General features: G+C 40.0%; 1 protein-coding gene across 3 annotated transcripts in view; it reads left to right on the top strand.

Moving 5' to 3' along the window:
- Window positions 1–4672: 4672 nt before the first annotated feature.
- The window catches only part of FUT8 (fucosyltransferase 8), a 114774-nt gene continuing 94033 nt past the window's right edge, over window positions 4673–25413 (top strand). For 2 of the 3 annotated variants that reach the window (XM_027704624.1, XM_027704639.1), the window contains exon 1: window positions 4673–4809. The gene's annotated coding sequence lies outside the window, so the exon portion shown is untranslated. Of the gene's footprint in view, window positions 4810–24536; window positions 24651–25413 lie in introns of all 3 variants that reach the window. The other variant, XM_027704632.1, reaches the window with a different exon arrangement.

Genomic DNA, 25413 nt, shown 5'->3' with positions numbered 1-25413 from the left:
ACTGCACTTACAATGACTGGCTGTACCTGCTAGCATTTCCTGGAAAATGAGAAATAAATACAGGTTTTCTTGATATCCTTTAATGGACATTATATACATAAGTCTTAGTTAAAATGTTTAAAAAAGTTTCTTATAACATTATTAGCTTGTGTATTTTTCAATTATTTGCAGTTCTATTCTACTTGAAACTGAGACTTAACAAGTACAAGATCAGATTTCAAGTCATTGGAAAAAGCAGGAAAAACACTGAGGGCTAGAAAAGAAACGTTTGATGGACTCTTTAAAACATTCCTTAGAATTTAAGAAATTTGGTTTTGTATTAAATGATTGGTAATATTCTTAGACATTTTAAAAACAAAGTTTATTTAACATTGGTAGTTTCTGTAATCTCCCTGCTGACTGTGTCTTGAATTTTCTTTAACCCTTATGATATGTTTTCTGTAATTCTTATGTTATGGTTGCATTTCTGCAGTTTCCTGAGTGGTACAGTGTCTGAGTACTCATAACATGTTGACTTATATATGGAGGTTAAATTAACTGATTTAGAAGTTTGTATTCTTTCCCAACTCTTCCTCTTCCCCAGTATATACAGTCTATATTTAAGAGGGACAAAGATGTAACACCCTCCCACTCCAATTCCATTTTTTCAAATGTAATTTCTTCATTTGTTTCTTAAATATATGGATCTTGAGCTGTTTCTACCCATGTCTTATTCCTACTTTATATGATAAAATAAAGCTTGGATAAATTATGCTAGAAACTGTATTGTTCTTTGCGGTCAGCACAGAGAAAAATGCCTGTAACCCCCTCCTGTTCTCATTTTAGTTTTAGTGGTACTTGAGTTCTACCATTTTACAGTGGTCTGCAACATATAATATAGAATAGCTGGTGTGAAGTAAAGCCAGCTTGCAGCACCAAGCTGCATATGGAGGGATTCAGATAAGTGTGTGCTTTAACTCTGGCATCACCTGGAGAATTGGGTATCTTTATAAGTGCAGTATTTCCAAGGTACAGTTATACTGCAATAAATAAAAAGTGTTCAGGAAACCTAAGGTAACCATACCCCAAAACTGATGCTTTTTTTAAAGAAGCATTTTTTAACATGCTTTCCAGCTCTGGGGATTCTTCCTTTCAAGCTTACTTTTACTACTATGATAGCTAAATCTGAATTTGCTTTTAAAGTTTTTGAGACCACTATACAACTGGGATAAGGATACATTTCATATAAAGGGATAAGGATTTAAGAAGTCAGGTATTTTTTGGGGGAGTTGTTGGTATCCATTAAGACTGCTTTGTGGCTGTGCATTCAGAGATAGTGAAGAACAGGAGACAGCTAGCACTGCATAGAGAAAGAAAAAATTCACAAAAGTAGAATTTTATTTACAGTGATATTTAAGTGTGGACTCCAGTATGTGTTCATGTATTTGAGGGAAAACTTAAACTACGTTTACATTTCATTTTAACTCAAGTTGCTACTCAGAGAAACTTCTGAGACAGGTGGCAGGATATCTCATCAAATAGAAACTAGAGTTACCCTGTTGAGATTCCACCTGCTTTGTAAAAGTGCTACCACTTTCTTGCCAAATCAGAAAAATTAGCTGACTCCAGCAGATTTGGAGTCTGCATCAGGTAAAGTGATTCATTAGGTTGTGAGATTAAGCATTAGAAAACATACACTGGGCAACCGAAACTAGACTCTTCCACTGTAAAATTCTTTAAGATAATTGATTTCCTAACCATAGTAGTGAAAAAGTGTCCCATATTCTACTGAAAATTTCCCTTCTCAAGGGTTTCAGAGCATCAACAAGACTCTGACCCTTGGTACCGTGATGAAGGAGTTGTTGGAGTCACAAGTGGGGTTCTATACCTAACAATGAGCTTTTTGTGGTGAAAATAAAATTAGCTACTGGTCTTTCAGTCTGATTTGGGAAATGTACTTTTAAATGTATATACCTGCTGCATTTAGCATTTGTAACAACTTAGTGCTCTATAACAGCACTTCCCTCAGTAGCTTTTCATCTTTCTCTCTAGTAATTTAATTTTCTTTCTCCCATTAAGTCATGGCTTAGCACAGCTCAGGTCAACAATTCCCTCAAAATAAAAATGAGGCTGATAGCAGAAGCTGCTATAGCATGCTAAGAACTACAATACAAATAAAAACAACACATAACCGTACAAGTTATGTGCAGATTGATCACATTTCATCCATTGGTATCTCCAGTGCATACTAGGTCTAGTACTGTGTCATTTTCTTTGATTTAAGATAATATGCCCACAGCACAGAATATCACGGGCTTGAAAGCAAGTAAACCAGTGGTAGTTTCCTCATTGCATTAAGCAATCCCTTGAAATGCATTTAATTTCACACCATAGTAATTACAACTGAAACCACCACAATTGTACTAATGAAATAGCCTATTTTTTCCGGCTGATTTTTTTCAGTTTGCAAACATTGTATCTCAGAATTGTTTGCATTGAATGTACCTTAATATTTTGTTAGTAGTCAGACATGTCTATAAAACAGTATTTTCCTACTAAACAGGAAAGACCCATCTGAAGATCTCCAGTGTTCAGATGTCTCTCTAAATGATTTTTTTTTCTTTTAGCATCTTTCTTCAGGTGAGATCCTCCAAGAAAAGGCAACATGCAGTTAAAAGTATAATTTGGAAAGCTGTGCCTTAGCTTCTAGATCATCTTGATGCAGCTTACAATCATAGAAGGATTTGTGTTGGAAGGGGCCTTTAAAGGTCATGTAATCCAATCCCCCTGGACATCTTCAACCACATCTGTTCAATCTAATGTGGAATGTTTCCAGGATGGGGGCTTCCTTCTCTTACCTGCACACAGTTTTGGCTCTTTTGTATATGCCTAGACTTTTAAAATGCTTTTGACTTTTGGAACTGGGTTTATGAAATCCAAATCCTTGGCTAAATTTGTAGGCAATATAATTGCTAGTAGATACAACAACTGTCACAGTAATAGGAGCTAGCAACTGCAACTCAATTCTTGACAATTACTGGCAATCTGCTTATGATCTCAATTTCTAAACTAATCTGCAGTATTGTCAGTTAGGAATTGAAACCTTAGGGAAAAAAGATGTATTAAGTATTTTTGAATTTCCAGATCTCTCTGGAAGGTTGCTATTGGCATAGAATATTATAATTCTTCTTTCTGTCCCCCAGACAATGCTGGCAGCAGTTGTGCCCCAAGCTCCATGTTAGCACACAGCTGACTCCCAACATATGAAGTCAAAAAAGAAAAACCAAGACACACTTGCAGAGACCTTACAAGCATGTTTGTGAATGTTTACTAGTTCTGGGGAAAACAAAACAAAACAAAAAAACAAGAAGAGGGCTTGTGGAACAAACCAGAGACGACAAGCGTGAACAAATACATGACAGAGCACCAAGATGCAGGACAGCTCTTCTGAGCCTAGGAGGGGGTGCAAGAAGGATGTGCTAGTTACAAAACATCCATCCTTACCATCTCTGGCTTTCACAGATACCATAGTATCCTGAAACATATTTCTACTGCAATTCCCACTGCACAGGCTGCCTTCCCATCTCTGCCATTTTATCTCCCAAGCACGCTGAAACATTCCCATTACAAACTTTGGAAATGTATATAGCTTTCCCATGTGAATGTTTAGGAAATGATAGTCACATTAAATGGCCTGAAATTCTGCATCTACCCGAATTTACCTCTTTATGTGCTCTTTCAGGAAGGGTTTTGGTAAGCCACAGAAGCAGAACAAGTATGTGCTCAAGTAGCAGTCAGTCCGGGGCGCTTAGAGCGGGCCTCTCCAAAGTCCCGCTGTCACCCAGCAGACAGAGAGCGTTCCTTTTACTCTCACAATACAATTTTTTGTGAAATTTCTGTCCTTTGTAGGGATCTTCACATTAAGAACACCGAGCCATACTGAGCCCGTTCCCCGGGTACGAGGCACCGGCGCTGCGGGCGGGGACCAGCCTGTTGCGGCAGCAGCGCTGGCGGGGGCTCCGGGCGGCGTCGCCGAGCTCAGGGGGCTGCGGCCGGCCCTGCCCGCCGGCACGGCACCGCCGCCGGGAATAACGCGGCCCCGGGGGGGGACGTCTCCCCGGAGGGCCCAAACGGCAGATCAGGGGAGCCCCGCAACGCCCCTCCCAGCGCCCCATCCCCTCCGCGCTTCCCCGCAGGAGGAAGGACCGCAGCGGCGGTTCAGCCAGGCGCTGCTCCCCACTCACTCGCACCCATCGCCGGGCTGAACGCGGCCGCTCCCGCTCCCCCCTCCCGCCGCCGCCCTGCGGCCCCGCGCCCGACAGGGAAAGCCCGGTGCAAGGATGCAGGGACGCCGCCGCCGTCCCGCCCGGCCGCTCCCGGGGTGGGAGGTTCGCGGGAGGAGGCGGGGGGGGGGGTTGGAGGAGCGGCCGTGGCAGCTCCAGGGCGCGCATGCGCGCTCCTGCGCTCCGTGATGGGGGGCGCTCCCGCAGCAGCGGGGCCCGGCTCGCGCTCCCATAGGCTGCTTCCCGTGGCAGGCGCGCGCGCGCGGCGCTGCTCTCCCCGGCGCGCTCGCGGGGGCGCGCGCTGCCCCAGCCGTGCGCCGCTGTCACCGCGGTGCCCGCGCGCCGCTCCCCGCCCTCGGCGCGCGCCCTGTCCGCGCCTCGTCCCCGCCGCCCGCTCCGCTCCGCGCCGGCGGGTTCCTGCTTCCGTCTCCTCCCCGCCGAGCGCCCCCGCCCTCCACGCCGCTCCCCCCGCCCGCCCCGCCGACTCCCCACGCCCGGCACCCTCGGCAGCGGCAAAGCGGGCTTCGCCAGCGGCGCCGGCACTCGGGTAAGGGGATGCGGGGGCTGAGCGTGAGCCGCGGCGGCGGGGAAGCAGGTACCGAGGCGAGATGGGGCTGCTCCGGGCAGCGCTCCCCATCCCTCCCCCGGGCCTGGCGCCGCCGCTTTTGCGACTCCGGCGCTGCTCAGCAACGGGCGCCGCCGCCGGGGTGATGATGGCGGGGAGGGGGCCGGTCCCTGCCCTGTACCGGGGACCCCGTGGGCTCCCTCACCTGAGGGTCTCTGGTGGGGCCTGGGGCCACCGGAGAGCGCGGCGGAGGAAGGAGAGGCCAGGGCTCGGCGGGCGGCCGTGGCATCACCGTGGGCAGCGGGGCCGGGTTGGGCCCAGGAGGGAGATGCGTGCGAGCCCCGGGCGGCGGCGTTGCCCCGGGGCGGGCGTGGGCAGCGCGGGTCGGGCAGCGCGGCCGCCGCCGTCCCGTGCGCCACGGCCGCAGGGCGCGGGAGGCGGCCTCCAACTTTCCTTGTCCCGGGAACTGCGGCCGCCCGGGGGGACGCCTGGTTTTGGCAGAGAGAAATAAACGGGAAACGTGGGCTTTGTAGACGGACCTCACGCTCTAGGGCCGCCTGGCAGCTCGAGGAAGTGCTTGTGTGACAAGGATGCAGAGCCATCGGTTGTTGCTTTGGGCTTTTCCCTCGGCGACCTTTACCGTATTTCGGCACAATTAACTGCTTTGGTCATGGATTTTGTTACGGATAAGGCTCTGGCGATTTTACCTCTAGGCAGGTTTGTGCTTGATGTATGCTCAGGTCTTTCACTCGCGTGTGCGAGTGTGCACACACTGTGTTCTTCTTGATGCTCTCCAAAGACCAGGCTGTGATCCTCTGCTTTCAGAAGCTTATGGTTGAGGGTACAGGAATGGACAGGAACTATAATGCTGTGGTGCAGGTTGTACCAAGAAGCCTATGGGCAAAGACATCAGCTGCAAAATTGCTTTTTGAAAGATTAACTTCCTCGGGGCAGTACCTGCTGTCCTTGTGTCCTCAATGCACACATGGTACACCGTGATCCACATGCTGTGTGTACGTGGAAAGCAAGCATGTGTTCAGAGCATTCTTCACCTGTGATCTTGCATTAGCGCTTAGTGCTTTTTTATTTTTTTGCCTGTGTTTGCATACTGAAACACACACAGCAGCTGAAAAGTGTATGTTTCCGTGTACATGTTACATATACACACACATACTCTTTCTACCCTGAAATGCAGTATCTTAATGTCTAGGCCTGAAAGCTAATGGAGTAAACACTTCTGGAAGAGTGTTTAAGCATGAAAAGGTTTGATTTTATAGCATTAATCTTGTTTCATTTTCCAAGTAATTCTCCACTGTAAATTGTCAAAAACTTTAGGAAAGTCTGAACTGCAAAAGCAAATAAATGGCCAACATTGCCGTGCTGCTGGTGCTTGGGGTGGTTTTAAAGGTGACTCTGTTATAATTCCTTCCATTATTTAAGAAAACTAGTTATTAGGAGTTGGTGGCTATGCTTTGATGTATTTCCAGTAGTGTCTGTTTCTCCGGTTCTTGCAGGTATGCTTACTGCCAAGTTTTTATTGATACTTGTTAGGGTTTCATATGTATATGTACCTTATACTGGCAGACTAGCATATTGCAAAGTTTGCATACTTGCCCAACAACATGTAATAAGACAACTTTTTTCAGAGTAGAAAGTATAATTAATTATTCATATTTTCTGAGCGAGCAGTTCAACAATGAGGGGAAGACAGCAATCAACTTGGAGTGTTGAATCAGTCAAATTCACTACTTATGTAGCTACCAGGACATTTGACAACTGGGAAATACAGAAGATCAGTTGGAAGTTGTAGCTTTCTTTACCGTTTAGTCTTGTGTTTTCATTCGTTTAAAATTTTGGCAGTCTTATTGGCTGAACAACTGAAAAAGATTGATTCTAGGTAACATGAGAACAAGAAAAATGTTAGCTATACTTGCTGAAGTAGAAATGGAACTGATTCACCTTAAGTGGATTAGTAAAGGTAGTACTAAACCATGTAGGGGCTTCCTTTTGGTTTGGCATTTGTGGTTTGTGATCACTTTATTGGGACTGCAAATAGACACTCAATTGTGTAATTGAATGTTTACGTATTACAAATACTGCACACAATTCATAGTGTAAAAATTGTATTTTTGGTCCATTCCTGTCTTTCTGTGGCTGTATGGAATTGGTGCTTTACCTGTCAGATCTTTTCTAAACCAAATGATTTTCCCAGGCTTGGAATCTGTGTACAGCAAAAAAAATAATAAATGATAATTTTAGATAGAGTTTCTCTGATCAGTCTGTTAATTGACATTTAAGTGGATAAAAATGAAGAAGGTTTGGATTTGAGTATTTATATCTTGTTGCAGAGCCAGAATGAAAATAAGAAGTCATTACTATAATCTTAGGCTGGTCTGGAGGGGGAGCTAGTGTCAAAGCAAAATATGACAGTTTTTTTCTGGACTCATTCAAAAGCTTGTTGTTTGGTCATAGAATATGCTACTAATACCATAAGGAAAACAAATGCATTCATGCTATGTACGATTGCATTAATATAATCTGCAAGTGAAGTGATGTATGTGTTTTTTAGGGAAATAGTGTGTGTTTTGCTATTGTGCAGCATAAACTGTATTCAAAGAACTTTGAAGTTGCAAGGTCGAGCTCTAATAAATCATGAATTGCCAGAATTAGAGATTCTTGTAAGAGCTGTAATTTGGCCTGTAAATGTAGGGTTAAATGTTACTTTTCCCTACAATGTTTCTTATGGTATATAGCTTAGAATGGTATAGATTGTGTTCAGTATTCAATATTGAATCCTTTTTCTTGGTATCAAATAAAGTGTGGCCTTACTATTTGGTTATGTGCCGTTCATGCTATACCTTCTTAATTTCGTCTTCTGCTGTTTCATTACCTTTAGTCTGTAGTGTCTGCATGTTTCACTAGTAATATTTTCACAGAAGTCCCTGGAGATATAGAATATATCCCTTCATGCCGAATGTCCAATTTAGGGCCTTTATGATATGAATTTTCAAAATAATCTATCAGTGTTTTAGTGATTTGTGTGTTCTAATATGTTTTCCCTTACAGGTTTAATTTACTAACAGTAACCTGGCTTTTCTTTGTTGTTTTTAATGGACCCTTCAACAGGGATCCGTGAGTCCATATCTAGAGAAGACCTTGCTGCTTCATTTGTAGTATGGTGTATGTTGATTTAGACTACAAGTATAAATACTTAGATCTGTTGCAACGTTAACCACAAGCTACTAAGGCCATAATTTTGATGAAGAATAGATTGGTCATTAAAAGTTTGTTGATTTTTTTAATAAATTTTTTATCTTTTTCTTTTAAAGATGATTTGTGTGCAAGAAACAAGAAGAAAATACAATTCTCCAGGACAATAGTCATTTCCTCTGTTTTCCTGCAGTACCCGTCTTATTAACAGTGCACATGCCAACATTTGCAGTGCATATGGCACTTCTATCATATAGTGTTGTTATTTCAATTTTTTTTAACATTTTGTTCAGGGTCATAGCAAGAGTATCTTGGGCACAAGGGCACAGAGAACAAGATCAAATAATCTTTAATTTTTTTGGTGTGACTGTATTTTTTTAAAATGAAGGGTTGCGTTTTTGATACTTGTTTTAAAAAAAACTCTTTGCACATAAACAAAATGTTCAGCACACTAGATGAAAAAAAAAAAAAAAGACAGCAACCCTGATGGACAGGGGGAAACCTTCTGTCATGTGGGATTGCATATATAAGACTAATATGCATATAGCGTGTAAGTCTTTAGAGATGCTGAAGTTTGTATATTTTGCCGTGAGACTTTTACCACTTGAACTAGCAGAGAATGTGGTACTAGTAATTTGTAATTCATCTGTGGTCCAAATGATGTCATCTGCGAATGGTTTTCTGAGATTTTTAAGTGTTTCAAAGTAGTGATAAAACTCTGGAATGTTCAGTTCTATTCCAGTGAGCATATTCCGTTGGATGCTGATTTTTCTGCTTATTCCTTGTGTGATATCTTCCTATCCCAATCTTTTTTGTCCTTTTCTGAAATTTTTGTTACAATCCTATTTTCCCAATGTAAACAGTTTGTTTCTTCCTAAAGGGCTTCTTGTTTGAGATCCACAACTGTTGTGTGGGGAGATTTTGCCTAATAAATTGTTTATCCCAGTGTTCTTTGCTTTCCAGCTATTCACACTCCTGTCTGCTGGTCTCAGGTTTCTGTCCACTATACTCAGTTTCACATTCAGTTCTCCATCATAACTAGGATATATACTCTCTTTGTTCTGCATTTCCACTGGCTCCATTTTAATTTGTTTTTTCCTTTCCTACCTGTTTCCTTACCCGTCTCAGACTTGGTCTGTATCCTAAATTCAAGATTGTGTTCACCGTGTCAACTGTACCAGCCTTTTCCCACATTGCAGTTCTTTATTCAGTCAGATTCTATTGGTTCCTCTCTTTTCCACCCTTTTGTTCACATGGATGGCTTACCTTTTCATAGTTGCTGGATCCAGGAGGGATTCACTGAGAATAAATTTAGATGCCATTGATTCATCCTGATAGTCAGGAAAAGAAGCAGGCCTATCAAGAGACGAGCTTGGCTTAACAGGGAATCCATGTCTGAGCTGCAGTGCAAAAGTGGGATATACGAGCAGTGGCAGTGGGGACAGACTACAAAGGAGGAATTTAGAAAAATTGTCCTGCTATGTAGGGATGACATCAAGGGAGCCAATGCTCACCTAGAGATGACACTTGCAAGGGAGGTCAAGGGCAGCAAGAAGAGTTTCTTCTAGTACTTCAGTAGTAAAAAGCAGGACAAGTGAAATATGAGCTTCTTTTGGAGATGTGTCATTTAGTGACAGTGGACACAGAGAAGGCTGAGGTACTCAGTGCCCTCTGTTCCTTAGTGAGTCTTCACCAGCAAGGTCTCCCAGGCCTCTGTGCTTAGTAGCAGGGTTTGAGGAGACCAGCTACCAGCAGCTGAAAGTTCGGTCGGGAATTACTGAGAGAACTCAAATCATAGAAACGCATGTGGCCAGATGGACTGTGACTGAGGATGTTGATAGAGCTGGCCAGAGTCACAGTGAGGTCCTTCCCTGTCATCTTTGAAACGTCTTGGATACCAGAAGAACCTCCTAATGGCTGAACAGAGGCATATGTTGCACCCTTCAAAAAAGGCCAAAATACAGTCCAAAGAGCTACAAAGCTAGCTAGCTTCCTTTTTGTCCCTGGGAAAATAAGGGCATGGGTGTTTTTGGAACACCCTTCTTCTGGGCACAAGAAGGAAGTGAATAGGAACAATAGGCCTGGGCTTATCAAATGTAAATCATGAATGACTAGGCTGATTGCCTTCTACGGTAAAATGTTTGAATGTTTGTATGAGGGAAAAACGGTGGATTTCATTTACCTTGACTTTAGCAAGACTTTCAGCTGTGTCTCCAACAATATTCTTTAACTCAGATTTGGACATTACAGGTTGAGTGGATGGAGAACTAGATGAGTAAAAGACTGGTTGGATGGATGGACTCATAAATAGATACCCTTTAGGCATTTGTTTGGTAACAAGGAGGTTGGTAACAAGTGGGGTCCTGAGAAGGTGATACAGTGTACTCTTGTGCTTGCAGATGACATCAAATTGGGGGGAATGGTTGATATGCATGAGGATGCACTGAGGGACTTTGTCACTGTGAACACAAGGCCCATCTGGAGCTTTATTCAAGAACAAATGCAGAGTCCTACACCTGGGAAAGAAGAGCACCTTGCAGCGATACAGGCTGGCAAGCAGCTCTGCTCGAGAAACTTGGAGTCCTGGTAGACAGCACTCTGAGCATGGGTCAGCAGCAGCGTGCTGCTGCAGAATTATGGAGTGGTTTGAGTTGGAAGGGGTGTTAAAGATCATTTAGTTCCAACCCCCCTGCCATGGGCAGGGACACCTTTCACTAGACCAGGTTGCTCAAAGCCCCATCCAACCTGGCCTTGAAGACTTCCAGGGATGGGGCATCTACAACCTCTTTGGGCAACCTGCTGCAGTGTCTCACCACTCTCACAGTAAAAAGTGTTTTCGTAATATCTTTTCTAAACCTTCCCTCTTTCAGCTGAAGGTCATTCCTCCTTGTCCTATCACTACATGCATTTGTCATAAGTCCCTCTCTAGTTCTCCTTTAGATCCTGGAGGGTGCTGTAAGATTTCACAGGAGTCTTCTCTTCTCTTGTCTTCCTCAAGCTGAACAACCCTGACTCACAGCCTAAAGAAAAGAAGGGCAACAACATCCTGGACTCTGGGAAGGACTGTAGCCAGTAGATGGAGGGAAGTGGTTATCCCTCTCTATTTGGTGCTCATTAGACTGCATCTAGAGTACTGTGCCCAGTTTTGTGACTCTCAATACAGGAAAGACATTGATAGAAAGAAGTGAAGGTGGTGGAGGGCTACCAAGATAATTAGAGAGCTGGAACACTTGCCCTGTGAGGAGAGGCTGAGAGAGAGAGCTGAAGAAGAGGTGGCTTCAGTGAGATCTAACAGCAACCTGCTGGTGTTTTTGACGACATCACTGAGAAGATGGAGTCAGGCTCTTTACTGAGATGTGTGGTGTGAGGACACGAAGCAGTGTTCATAAATTGAAATAAAGAAGGTTCAGACTGGATATAAGGAAAAACTTTCTCTTCGTGAGTGTAGTCAAGCTGTGTAAGAGGTTGCCCTGAGGAGCTGTGAGATTTTCAAGACCCAAATGGGTAAAGCTCAGCAACCTGTTCAGATCTCATAGCTGACTTTGAGCAGGAGGTTAGACTAGGGAACATGTGGAGGTGCCTTCCAACCTGTATTATCCAGTGATAATACAGCTATAGATGTTTAGCTTCTAGAAGCTTACATTGGAATGGAATCAGTACAGACAGAATATGTAGGTGGTTCAGCTGCAACATATCAAAACAAAATCAGTGACACTGACATTACAGTGAGCTTGACAAAAGCGTCATTTGTATGTCAGGATAAGCATTTTGCTGTCTCTTAGAAAGATGCATGTGGAACTTAAAGCATGCAAGTGATTAATGTTTTTAAAGAAAAAATAGCCTTTTGTAATGAGGCAAAAGTGTAGTTTTATGTAGCTTTCCTTAGAAAGGGGAAAAATATGTTTTGCGTACAATGGAAACTTTGAAGTAGCTCAGCTTTGACATGGACATCTGGCACAGAAGGGGTCATCTTGAAAAGCCTTTGGCAAGTTAAAAGAAACAGAAATGAAGCTTCTACAAGGAAGTATCTGTCAGCCTTAAAAATAGGTGGTCTCTCTTGGTCATTTGTCATGATAAGTATGTAAATTCATATTATGTAGCTTATAATGCATCATTTTAATGTGGTGATTTTCTGACAGTATGTTAAATCAGTTGCAATAAATTCTGATTATTCCCCCACCCCCAAACATTATACACTAGTTCCCTCACATGATTATTGTTTCTTCCTGTTCTTTTCTCTTCTCGCTCCCTCTGTCCCCTACCACATTTTCAGGGTGAGGTTGGGGAATAAATAAAGGAAGAGAAGCAGTCCTAAGATGCAAGGAGCTCAGTAACTGTTTTGGAAAGCTTTTGGCTAAAAGTCTTCAAATCAGAAGAGTTGTGTGTAGCAAACAACTACTGTTAAATAACAGGCTGGGTGCATATATATATGCACACACACGTAGATATGTATATACATACTCACGTATATATTTTTAAAATTTTTTTTTTCATGGTGATTTCTGTAGCAAAGCATAGTTTCCAGTGAATCAACCATTTAACTTAGCTCCTTCAAATATTAGATATTAATAAAACATAATTTACATAACTTATTTTCAGAATATATAATACATAAAAAATAAAATGAAACACTTTAGCTGTTGGTAATTCTAGAATTTGATGAAGTTTGTGCTGCTACAATTGCTTTGTGGTAGCAATATTAATTCTGAATGTAAATGCTTTTTAGGAGTCTGCTTTCATTATATGTTTGCTTCATAACTTTGTAGTAGTAAGATGAAATAATTTTCTGTAATGTTAGGGAATTTTTTTTGTGAGACAGTTAATAGCAATGAGTATCACCATGACATTATTAATTCTGCAAGCTAAAGACTCTTTTTAGAAGCTTGTGGAACATTGCTGTGAATATCTTCTGGACATTAATTTTGGGTTGCTGTGAGTTAAGCTCTTTCTTCAAAGCATTGCTATTACAAAAGATTTTCTAAAAGAACAGTAGGAATTCTGTTCCAATAACCTCCCAATGTTCATCTCTAGTTTATTATATTATTTATGTTAAACTTCACTGTAATTTGTTTAGAACCTGCACAGTGACATAGTAACTTTTTAAGTTAAGTCTGTATGGGTACCAATAAACTTGTTAAGCCTTTTGGAGTTTATTTTTTTTTTGGAGGTATCTATGTGCATGTATGTAATAAATATTTAAGTATTTGTCCAATATGCTGTTTATTGAACAGTTCATAAAACTTTTTATTTTTAATTTCTTTAAATTATTAGTTTATTCAATTACAAACATTTCTTCCTTAAACACTTTGCCTCTAGGGAGATTTCTGTTGACCAAGTGTCAAAATATGAGCTTTCAGATTGCCTGTGATTTTTGTTTTTAGCTCTGTGCCTCTATTTATGATAAAATATATAATATACCTGAAATATGTATACAGGTTTCTGATATGCTGTACTTAGCTGACATCTGGTCTCTTTTTGGGTGTTTGCTAAATAACTTCCTGTGTTTGACAATCAGTATGGATATTCATACTGCAACAGCAAAAACTATTCCATCTCAAGTGTACAGTCATCTAATATATGTGATGTGTTGATGGACTCTTTTTATCTCTCTCTCTCTTCTGTTTTTCTCCCACCCCAGTGGTATAAGACCATTCATGGCAGGGCATGTTATGTCTTTCGTTTCTCTCGTCTGCCTAGGCAAGCATTTATTCCTTATTTTAGGGCAATGTTTGAGTTCACAGGAGAAAAACTAAAAGAAACAAACAAAAAAAATTAATTGTTTCCCCTACTTTTGGGGTTTCACTGAGACACCTTCATGGTGTTGTGCCATGCTTTGGTATGCTTAGATAGTCTCTGCCCTTCCTTTTTCTGTAATCTGGGGTTTACAATGAGTTAGGGTTTACAATCTTCTGGATGCGTGTCTTCACATTTCTGTTCAATAACTAAATCTGTTTCACAGTTCTGTTGGGATTTTTCTTTAAACAGTACAGCATCTGACTTTTTGATCTGTCTACTACTTGGGGCGTTTTTAATTTATAGTAGTTAGGACAGTATGAATTACACCTTTTTCCTTTACTCACTGGAGGCATCCATTGTCATTGAAGGATGTTCTCCTTGAGTTATTCTTCATTGCAGATGCCTATTCAGCAGTCTGGATTTTGGATTGAACTGCTAGACATTCTCTCTGCAACCAGTTTTGTCTTTTAATTTCAATGAGGTAGCGCTGGACTAGGTATCAGTACTCAGAACTTTGCCATGTCAGGCTGTAAAGATGGGTGGCAATTTGGCTAATGTGGCAGCTTCCACCCTATAACAGCATCTTCAAAGTCTACAGATGTGTGCTTTGTGTACTTTCTAGGGAGCAAGGGGTGTTCCTTAGCAGGTTGTTGATGATTTCTTCTGATGTAATTTTTTTCCTTCAGTGGCAGCAGGATCCTTGTAATGCATATGAGAAAGCCCTTTTATCCTTCTTCACTTGATTACAATGGATAGTGCTCTTACAGGATGAGGGATTCAGTGTAACTAAAGCACAGAAATATTGGTCTCTCAAGGAGTTGGGCATACATATGAGATACAGAGAAATCAGCATAATTTAAAATGCTTATTTAATTTTCCTGTACAACATATTGCAGTGTCATGCATAGGTAATGTTAAGAATTCTGCGTCTACAGAAGAGCTGAGAGAACACGATCTCTATTCAGTTGCTAGCTCTTAAGACCTCTCTGTAAGTGTGTAAAAAATCACTTGCAGTTTATCCTCAGACACATTGAACATGTCTAGTTGCTTCAAGCTATTGGGCCAAGAATAGGAAATACCCCAAGTACTGAAATCTGACAGAAAGGTCATAAAACTATGTGTTGAGATATAGCAGGATATACTGGTATCTCTTCGCCAGAGATGTTTTGATCCTAGAGTCTCCACAGAATGAGTTCGAAATACTGTTCTACAGAACATTGATTTTTTGTTTACTTCCAAATCCACTGTTTTCTAAAGTCCTAAGGAGATAAGATCCTACTGTCCCTGCTTTGCAGAGACAGTTACAGTTTTGTGAGCAACTATATTTTCAGTTAGGCCTTCTAGGACTGTGCTTTTTGTGCCACATTTTCTTAAGAAGATTGTGAATATATCTACTAGTCCAAGTTTATTAATCTCAGGTTCGCTATTTGAATGCAGTGACTGCTTGGGCTGGGCTTTTTCTTTCTTCACAAGTATTGAAGGGAACCGTCACATTTGTATGCCAACTAAGTGGATTAGTTAGCTGCATGCCGGTCTCCAGTGTTGGTTTGATCACAGTTACAGGTTTCACCTGTGGTTAAGCTATCTTTTTATTCAACTTTTTATATCAGCATCAGTTGTCCTTGGGAAAAGATTAAATATGAGTCTTTTTTATCTGCAGTTTTTGTTAACATGACATGTATTCACTTCCCTGCCCCTCCTCCAACCCCCCTACTCCCCACCAACTGGTCTTTGATTGGAACTTTAATACAATGTAAATTTTACCAGTTTGTTAATTTTGGGGATCCCTTGTGCAGTACTTTGGCCTGTCTGATTCTGGGTTTGCTCTTGATTAAATAATATCCTGCTTTCTCAGGCGGAGAGCCCTCTCCTTAAAGTGGAGATTTATGAAAAAAATTATGTATTTTGGAAGACAAACATAAAAGTCACTGTGGTACAATATAGTAAAAATTTTCATATATATTCAAGTTTATGTCATGTTGGTTAAGGCATCTATATGATATTCTGAATGTCATGAAATTATGGAATGGTTCGGGTTGGAAGGGACTTTAAAGATCATGTAGTTTCAACCTCCCTGCCATGGACAGGGACACCTTTCACTAGACCAGGTTGTTCAGAGCTCCATCCAACCTGGCCTTGAACACTTCCAGGGTTGGGGCACGCACACCTTCTCTGGGCAACCTGTTCCAGTGTCTCACCACCCTCATGGTAAAAAATTTCTTCCTAATATCTAATCTAAACCTACTCACTTTCAGTTTGAAGGCATTCCCCCTTGTCCTATCACTAAATGCTCTTGTAAAAAGTCCCTCTCCATCTTTCTTGTAGGCTTCCTTCAGGTATGGGAAAACCACCGTTAGATCACCCCAAAGCCTTCTCTTTTCCAGGCTGAACAATCCCAAATCTCTCTGCCTTTCTCATAAGAGAGGTGCTCCATCTCTCTAATCATTTTATGGCCTCATCTGGACTGACTCCAACAGGTCGATGTCCTTCCTGTGCTGGGGACCCAAGAGTTGGACACAGTATTCCAAGTGAGATCTCACTACAGCAGAGCAGAGGGGCAGAATCCCCTCCCTTATCCTGCTGGCCACACTGCTTTTGATGCAGCCCAGGATACGTTTGGCTTTCTGGGCTTCGAGTGCACATTGCCAGCTCACGTCCAGTTTCTCATCCACCAGCATCTCCAAGTCCTTCTCAGCAGGGCTGCTCTTGATCTGTTCATCCCCAGCCTCTACTGATACCAGGGTGTTTTGGTTTAGGAAGGGTACTCCTTGATTCGGTGCCCCCACCAAGACTCTCCAAACCACATGGAGCTCCCCCTCCTCCCTCCAATTGGAGGCTCAAAAGGCAAAGATCATGGGTTGGGATAAGAACAATTTACTGGAAACAGCATGGAGATAAGAAAAGGAACAGTAACAGCAACAATATTAATAACAAAAGGTATGAGAAAAGAAATGATTCACATGGACAAACAGTCCCAATAATAGACAATACTGAACCACTTCATCAACCACGTTTTCTTGACTGGAAGGAATCCCTTCTCCTTAGAAGTGACAGTCCCCTTTTCCTGGCCTGGGCAAGACAGGAGGTGATACAGAATAACCTTGGTGTCCTAGCAGTGCTCCCTTTGGGTTACTGCAAAACATTAACCCTGTCCTGGCCAGAACCAGGAAAGGGGGTTGCCCTGATTCAGGTGCAACACCTTGCACTTGGCCTTATTAAATCTCATCAGATTGCCACAGGCCCACTTCTCAAGCTTGTCCAGGTCCCTCTCCACACAAAATGTGTTTTGCTACAGATTGTTTAGGAAAATAAATGATTAATCTTGATGTCCTTTTGTTTTTATAGATTTAAATGACTAATTTTTTATATTTTCAAAAATCTGAGCTAGTAAATGGAAATATGGTTTAGTGTCCCATCAGAAATGTTTACCAAGGTATCAATTACATGATTATGTTTTAAAATAAGTGTGAAAAATAGTAAGCAGAATTGTATCTTGTTTATTTCAGAGTGCTACCTCAAAGGTGTGTACAGATACTGAACAGCTTTCATTGCAGTCAGGCCTTTTGACTTTCTTCATGTTTATATGGCTAATATAAACATGTAAGCGCTTTTCCACAGTCATTAAATTTTCATTTAAATATATTTCCTTATGACACTGATGTGAAATGTTGCAATATGCTTACACTGTGTTAGACAGCAAAGGTGCATCCTGGATGATCATGAAGATTATTGGTTCCTGCTGAGAAATTTGTAAATAGTGGATATAACTCAGTGACACCTGCAAGTCAGACATTTAGCCAGTACAGTTTTTTGTTTCTTACAGGAGTGTCCACTGATCTGACTTCTAGGACAGTAAAGAACTGCTTGTATAGTTAATGTTTCTTTGCCATACTAGGCTCCTTGAAGTCATAAAAAACAGGGAATCTTTAGATTGATAACCTTTTGGTAGTGGCTTTTCTCCTGAAGTCTCCTACAATTGTGCAGTATTTAATTTAAACTTCTTACCTTCCCTGGCAGAAGCAACCACAATGAGATTGATTATTTCTTTATCTGGCTTAGCCATATCTTATCAAAAAGGGTGTTAGCTTTAACTGTTCTTTTTGAAATCATAAGTGCTGTGAAATGGAAGCATATGGAATGCTCCTTTGGACAGTTCTTTTCCTGGTTGTTGCTTGAAAATGTTTTTAATATGGTGTTTGACTGTCATCATCTGGTGTTGAAGTGTATCTAGAGCTCAGGGCCCTTAGGTTGTGGCATTTTAAAAATTTTTATGTTAGGTCAGATGTGATTATAGATGAAAAAACTGTGTATTCCCATCTGAGAATCCTTCATCTGTGTTTGGATGTGTTGTGTGAAGACTTATTTTGAAGGTGGATAGTCCAGTTGTGCAGTTAGTATGTACTGACATAAAAACCCCCAAATACCATATGATGGTCTTTAAGAATAATCAGTGTAAATACTTTTTGTGGTGTATTAGTAGCACATATATCAGTGTGAAAAGTTTCTACTGGAGTGTGATAAACCAAAACAAAATATTTTGTTTTGAACTGTGATTTCTAATGATATTTATACTATTACAGGGGTCTGTCTTCCCTAACCTGCACTTATTATGTATATGTAATTGGTGGTAGCATGTACAGTGTGTAGAGAAAAGATCTTTGGAAGGCAGAGTCATCAGTTCTTGAGGGTGCAGTTTGAACCTCAACATCTTCTCTCTCATCTGTCTTTTATCTTTTATCTTGTGCTTTATCATCTTTAGACTTTCTATTTCTTGTCAGAAATGTATGAAGTGTAGTGACAAGTTTCTCCTTCTTTGTCCAGTAAACAGTCTAATGAGTTCAGTGATGGACAACACTGATGTCAAACTGTATCTCATTAAAACTATGTGTATAGTGAAAACTGCTATAAAATTTGCTTTTATATCATTACATATCAATTTTGGTTTTTTTTTAGCATTGTCTCGGTGTCTTTTCTTTCATGCTTCCCAGAGTTCTTCCATATATTACTTTTTGCTTTCCTACTGTCCTCTTACTGAAATAAAGATTTAGCAGAAAACCCGTTTTCATGATTCTGTATCTCTGAGTGTTTGAGTTCTGCTTTGTTTTCTTTGCTTGGTATCTGGCAGCAACTTGACTGCAGTGCGAAAGGGTGATCTGTGGTTAATTGAAGCTGCTGTTATAAAAGAAAACAGAAGTGATGCTTGGTGCAATTTATAAAGTTCTTTCCTGCTAGAAAACTAGATTATACATGTAGACTATCCATATCCCTATAATACATGTATAGACATAAGTATATACAAAACTATGTAATTATAATGGTTTATACCTTATACTGGTCATGTAGGTGTATTGGATCTGGCTGAGATGGAGTTCATTTTTCCCATAGCAGCCCTCACAGTGCTGTGCTTTGCATTGGTAGCTGGAAAGGTGGTGATAACACACTGGTGTTTACCTCCTGTTAAGTGGTGCTGGCCCAGCATCAGCTCTGTTTCTCCAACATTCTGCCCCCTAACAATAGGCTGGCGGTGGGAAAGATCCTGAGTGGGGACACAACTAGGACAGCTGAGCCAATTAACCAAAGGGATGTTCCATACCATGTGATGTCAGCTTAAATGAAAAAGCTAAGAAAAGGAGGAGGAAGGTGGGCCATTTGTTATTTACAGTGTTTGCCCTCTGGAGCAACCATGACATATGCTGAAAGCCTGCTTCCTGGGAAGTGGCTGGACAGCACTTGCTGATGGGAAGGAGAGAATAAAAGTTATTTTTTTTCCTCTTTGCTCATGCATGCACAAACTTTCAATTTGGCTTTGGTAAACTGCCTTCTTTCAACCTAGGAGTTGTTTTCCATCTTATTTTCTCTCCTCTGTCCAGCTGAGAAGGGGGAGTAATAGATCGTCTTGGTGGGCACTGGTTATCTAGCCAAGGTCAACTCAACACAATAGGGTAGCTTGTATTGTGGTCATTGTACAGTGTAGGGAAAGATGGCTTACTATCAATATTTACTTGTTTTGGGAACGAATGGAGCACTCATTTGTGGACCCTTTAACACACAGTAAAGTCATTGAAGTGTCTGTTTGCTTTCTTTCATAAAATATAGACTGAAAGAGATAAAAAAATGAAATTTAGCTTGATTAAACTCAACATGTAACTTTAAAAATTTTATTTGCTCTTTATCACCAATTAGGAAAGACACATGTCTAATTTTCAAAAAATTTCCTTCATAGATTAGGAGTCAGAGGAGTAAGAGGGAAATACAAGATTGCCTAACGGATAGTGAAAGTGGGAGATAGAAAAATAGCAATCACTTCAGGAGGAAGCTTGAAGCATACATTTAGCAACAGTCTCTTAATATCACACTATTTTAGTCTGTTTGTGGTGAAGCGTGCTCAAGGAAAAGATGTGTCAGAATTTATGCAAATATGAGAAACTTAAAACACCTGAAACCTTTCTGAAATGAAATGTACTCTAGTATTAGTGCATGTTTTTTTCCCTAACATTTAGGCTCTATTAAACTTGATGTGTAGTATCAAGGAATAGATTCAAAGGCATTTTCTGGTGTATTGAATGATATAAATTTCATGGGGTTTTGTATAATATTCATGCTGATGGAATTAATTCAATACAAATTTTCAGCTTCCTTCATTATCAGGCACCATCAGCTGCCTAACAGGCAAATTTCAGAAAGGTCTTTTAGATTTTACCTATTGAAAATCCCTGACCAATTCTTTGATCTTAATTGCCAGGATCTCAGATTTGATAGTCTTTGTGACATTTGTTTGAAGATCTGCCTTTATTAGTCTGTCTGATAAATACGAACATTTATCATGTCTGATATGAACATGAAGCTGCACTGCTGTCTCAAGGGAAGCAGCGTTGTCTAACCTTTTTTTCAGCTTCCTGGATGCTGAACGCTGCTTGCATCCGTTCATAGCCTTCCCACAGAGGAGCAGTGGCAGCAGTACGAAACTGATACTGTCTTTTAAATCTGCACAGCTGCTGGTATGGCTCTGAGTCACAGCCATGAGGTTGACCACAATCTTGTTAATGCACTGTTATTTGACCAGTCAGTTAGTAAAAGCAGAGTCACTCAGCTGATCAATGATAGACTTTGGAATAAAGTGCTATGGTTTTTATTTGGTTCTTGCTTGAAAAACTTAAAAGGAAAGATGAAATAATATATGAATTCCTACTATAATTTCCATAGCAAAATCAAACCGTGTGCTCACTGTGGGCAGGTTTGAAGAACTTACCTTTTTAAGAAGGAAGGAAAAAAGAGGAAGAAAAAGGGTGGGGGCATCTAAGGCACAGTACAAAATGAGGTTTCTTTCTTTTAATCTACTAAATGAGTTGTTTCAATTCATACATAAAGGGTTTTTAGTAGTTCTGTTGGTGTTGGTATTTCTCTTGTGTGTTCCCATCTTTTTCAATATAAATTTCTCTGACTGTAAAAGATTTGGGTAATGTTATTTGTAGGCATAGATGGTATTTGTAGTGGATAGTAAAGTGTATCTTTTTTAATTTTTAAAAAACTTTACCTCCATTATGTCAGAAGTTTGATAAGCTGAATTAAACCCCAGAGTTTAAAATGATCCTTCCTAATTAATAGCAAGGCCCCCTTGCTTTTTTATATAAATGAACTAGATGCAAGTTAGATTTTTTATTAGCTTACAGCCATGTTCCTTTGTGTTGTGTTTTCAACATCACAATTGTCTTTCAGTGACATGTACGGTACCGTCTTCCTTCTTCTGTGAAGCTTGCTGATCTTTTTTTTTTTTTCTGTGACTGTCCTACATTGCTCATGGCCTTGTCTTTTGGTAGGATAGACTTTCTCTTTTGGACTAATTACTGCAATTTGTAACAAATAATCATGAGCTGTACTGCACAAACTATTTCCTTCCTCAAATTCAAACCCAGGTTTGTTTTTCTTATTTTATTTCTTAACCTTATTTCAAGAGAGAGGTTTTGCCAGCATTTCAGCTTTTATTTCGTTTTTATGTTGACCGTATTTTCACTTAACAATATTCTTAATTGGGCTTTCCTGACAGCTTTTTTTCAGTCATTTCATTCATTAGCCTGTGTCTACAGAGAGTGTTCTTTCTGTGTGGTTTTCTTGCCTCTAAATTTTCTCATTCTTTTAGTTAAATTCTAAAGATGGTTACTACTTTTCCCCCTTCTTTTATGTACTTTTCCGGACTTTATCTGCACTTAATTTTAGTTCCCTTAAGCTGGTTTGATTTCAAATCCCTTTTGACTGCATCAGCACTAATAAAGTGGACCATTGTCTGGTTATTGAGGACAGCTGGCACAGATTGAGATTTGTCCTTTCTGTTAATCTTTCAGCCTTCAAAACAGGTAGCTATGTGCAGTACCATTTGGAAGTTTTCCCAGCCATGTGATAACCCTCAGATTGTTCCCAGAGGTTGGAAGAGTGCAGTTGGCCTTTATCAAAAGTATTTCAGGACTTGTTCTGACATGATTTGCATTTTAGTGTCTGGGAAAGTTTTAGTCATTAATATATTGATGTAACCTTTAAGGTTAACTTTTGTAAAGGCAATAGTCAAGCCAGTTACCAACTAGGTTAACTCAGTTTTATCTGTGATCTGCTTCCTAAAAGGCCTACTCTGTGAATCATTATTATTCAATTTTGTGCTTTGAATGATTCTGCTAGCTGTCTAGAATAAAAAAAAAAAAAAGAAACCCAAAAAAAAAAAAAGAAAGAAACAATCTCTCTCAACAGTCCCTCCAAATCCTCATCCACTTAAATTTTCTGATTTGGTAATTTATAGGAGGTCTGCACTTTCCTTCTCACTGTACCTTTCTCATTCTAATGTTATGTGGAGTGTTTGGCTTCTGTTGCATTCTGGATCTCAGAACAAGTATACAAATCTTAAGATATTCAAGACAAGATTTCCTGCTCTACCATATATATCCGTCCTTTCTAAGCCAAGTATGCTCTCTAACGCTATGGAGTATCCCACTAAATGTGTTGTATCAGTTGAGTTATATTTTTGTTTACTTTCTGAGATTTCCAGCAACCCTTATTTTTATTCCCCATAGTTCTTGTGTTAGTTTACTGAGAATCAGAAGTTCACAGGGAAGCTCTGAAGATAGTCTGCTGTTTACCACCTTCTCTTCCCTGTGACCCTTTAACTGCCCACGCTTGCCACTCATTACTTTGGAGCTGTGATCTAGGTTGCCATTTGTAAATCTTGTTATTTTATCAAAGAGGACACTCTTTGCCTTTAATTTGCTCACTGGTGATTTGAATGACAGCAAATTTTTAGCCTGCCAGGCTGGGAAGCACAGATGGCACTTCATATGGCTGGGAAAAAGTGGAACTCTGGGGAAAAGAAACATATGTTTTCCTGGATTTTAGAGAACTAAGAGAGGTCCAGTGCTTGAAGTGTTTTTCCAAATTTTCCCCAAATTTGTGCTACACATGCAATAGTGTAATGTGTGAGCAATGTCACTCTAGCATACATGAACCTTTATAAAGTGAAAAATATAGGGCTGCAGACACTGAACAACAGTGACCTGTCTTCCAGGAATAATAAGATGTATCAGCTAGGGACATGTAAATAAAAGGGAAAAATAAGTGAAGTGGTTGGGCCAGTCAGTGTGTCTTGAAGGAGGGGAATAGGAAAGAACTTGAGAACTGCATTGTGTCACGTTGATTAAAAATACGCTTATATTTGGGATGTTATTTAATAACTTAATTGTTTGTGCCTTTAATACGTCCATAAAAGAAATCAGTGGATTTTGTACTGTTCTGTGTACTGTATCAGTTTTGTAGACAGTGCTGAGTTTATGCCTTGAGAAATGATTATGTGTGAAAATTTCAATATCATGAAGGGACTTTATACCTTATAGCAACTATTTTATATTTTCTTCTGTAAAGGATAAGCACTAAATGATACTGAATTTTGCTCCTGACTGTTATTTGTGCTATTAAAAATGGTGTACTCTTAGAACAAGGTCAAAGTGTCAAAGTCATATCTGATAAAGAAAAACAAGTGTGAGGTGATCTTTGTCTTTTAGGCTTGTTTTGAGGAATAGTGAGGAATAATGCTCCCAGATCTTGTTTAATTGAAGTGGAATTTTATTGAACAACTGTATGTCCTTCTCAAACCAGTGGTAATCAAAGCTTGTTTGAAGGGGAACCTCCTTTACAGAGTTGAACTGCAGAAAGAATCCTTTGCACTTCTCTGCAAAACAACTAATACCTGAGAGCTTTCTTCTGCGTGCAGTAGAAGTTAGATGATTTGGCTTTGATCCTTGCATATTATGGATTGAATATATTCCACCTTTTTTAGCTCTAGCAGTAAGGAATCATAAGGAAAAAAACACCCAACCAAGCCCCAAGCCATTATATAATATATATTGATAACCTTATATTTTTTTTTATATAATCATTAAAAAGATGATCTGTCCCTTTGTTTCCCTGGGATATTAGTTCTTTCCATATTTATTTAAATAAATTTGCTTAGTATCAGCAACTAATAATGCTACCAGACAGATGGATTGAGTATAAGAGATGGATTCTCTTATTGGTATAAGAGAAACAAAGTTCAGTTTTTCAGTTAAATAACTACTTTTCTATTAGAATACAGCAGTATATCTTAAAACTGGAAGAATCATGTTCTGAGCCTCACTTGGCTTACAGATGGAATAATTTTTTTTCTTCACTAATTTACTGATTTTGTTGTTTAAATGGTTTTATTGTTTAAAATTGATTCTTTTCATATAATGTTTTCCCTAATACAGGTTCAGTGAGTTCTCTGCCAGCTACTTGAAACTGTAGAGCCAGCACTAAAATATGCAAGTGACTTCACTAAAAAGCTGGTCTGTGTGCTTCAGAAATTGCTTGTACTGGAGAAGGTAGGATTTTCACACTTAGTAGTAGATTTGCGTGTTTGGAGTAATAGAAAATGATTTAAGTTTAATAAAAAAAAATAGATTGCAAATTCACATACTTGAGCACTGATGAGAACTGGTACCAGAAAGGTGGATTGTTTTTGTATGACCCAGATCCTGATCTGTTTCTTTCTCAGATCATGTGACTTTGTGAGTGTAACTTGATTCTAAACCACACCTCCTGGTTTCTAGCTTTTAAAAAAGATTGCTAGGACCAGCTAGTAAAGGTTGATTTACATTTAGAATGGCTATAGCTCTGATCACAGTCACACCCAGAAAAGACTGAGTCCTTGGGATAAGAAAGAACTGTTAGTGTGATTAAGCTGAGGTTGCCTTCTTAAAGGAGAATGAAAGAATTTGGCAAGTAAGACCTAGGAAGAATAACAAAAGTTTCTTTTGGGTTTGAGGGCATATATGGGAGAGAAACATCTGAAAATAAATATATCTGAGGGATAAACTTAATAAAAAATCTTGTTTGAAAATGAGAGGATGAGGTCTAGTCTCAGTAATGGGGACAAAGAAACTCAGTGGTTCAAGATGATGTTTTATATATTTATATAAGAAGACTGTGTAAGATTATGAGGTTGGTCCTCGAGTCAGAAATTAAGAATAAACATATGAGATTTTGTAGTCATAGAATAACAGAAATCTCTGAGAAAGAGGATAGAGCAGACAAGAAAATATTTGATTGTTATTTGTCATAAAACTTCCAAGTTTACAAATTCTG

Source organism: Neopelma chrysocephalum, unplaced genomic scaffold (assembly GCF_003984885.1).
Source record: "Neopelma chrysocephalum unplaced genomic scaffold, ASM398488v2 Primary Assembly neopelma1_24, whole genome shotgun sequence".
In the NCBI taxonomy this organism is placed as follows: Eukaryota; Metazoa; Chordata; class Aves; order Passeriformes; family Pipridae; genus Neopelma; species Neopelma chrysocephalum.
The sequence above is the reverse complement of the archived record's forward strand: the minus strand, read 5'-3'. Positions and strand labels throughout refer to the sequence as shown.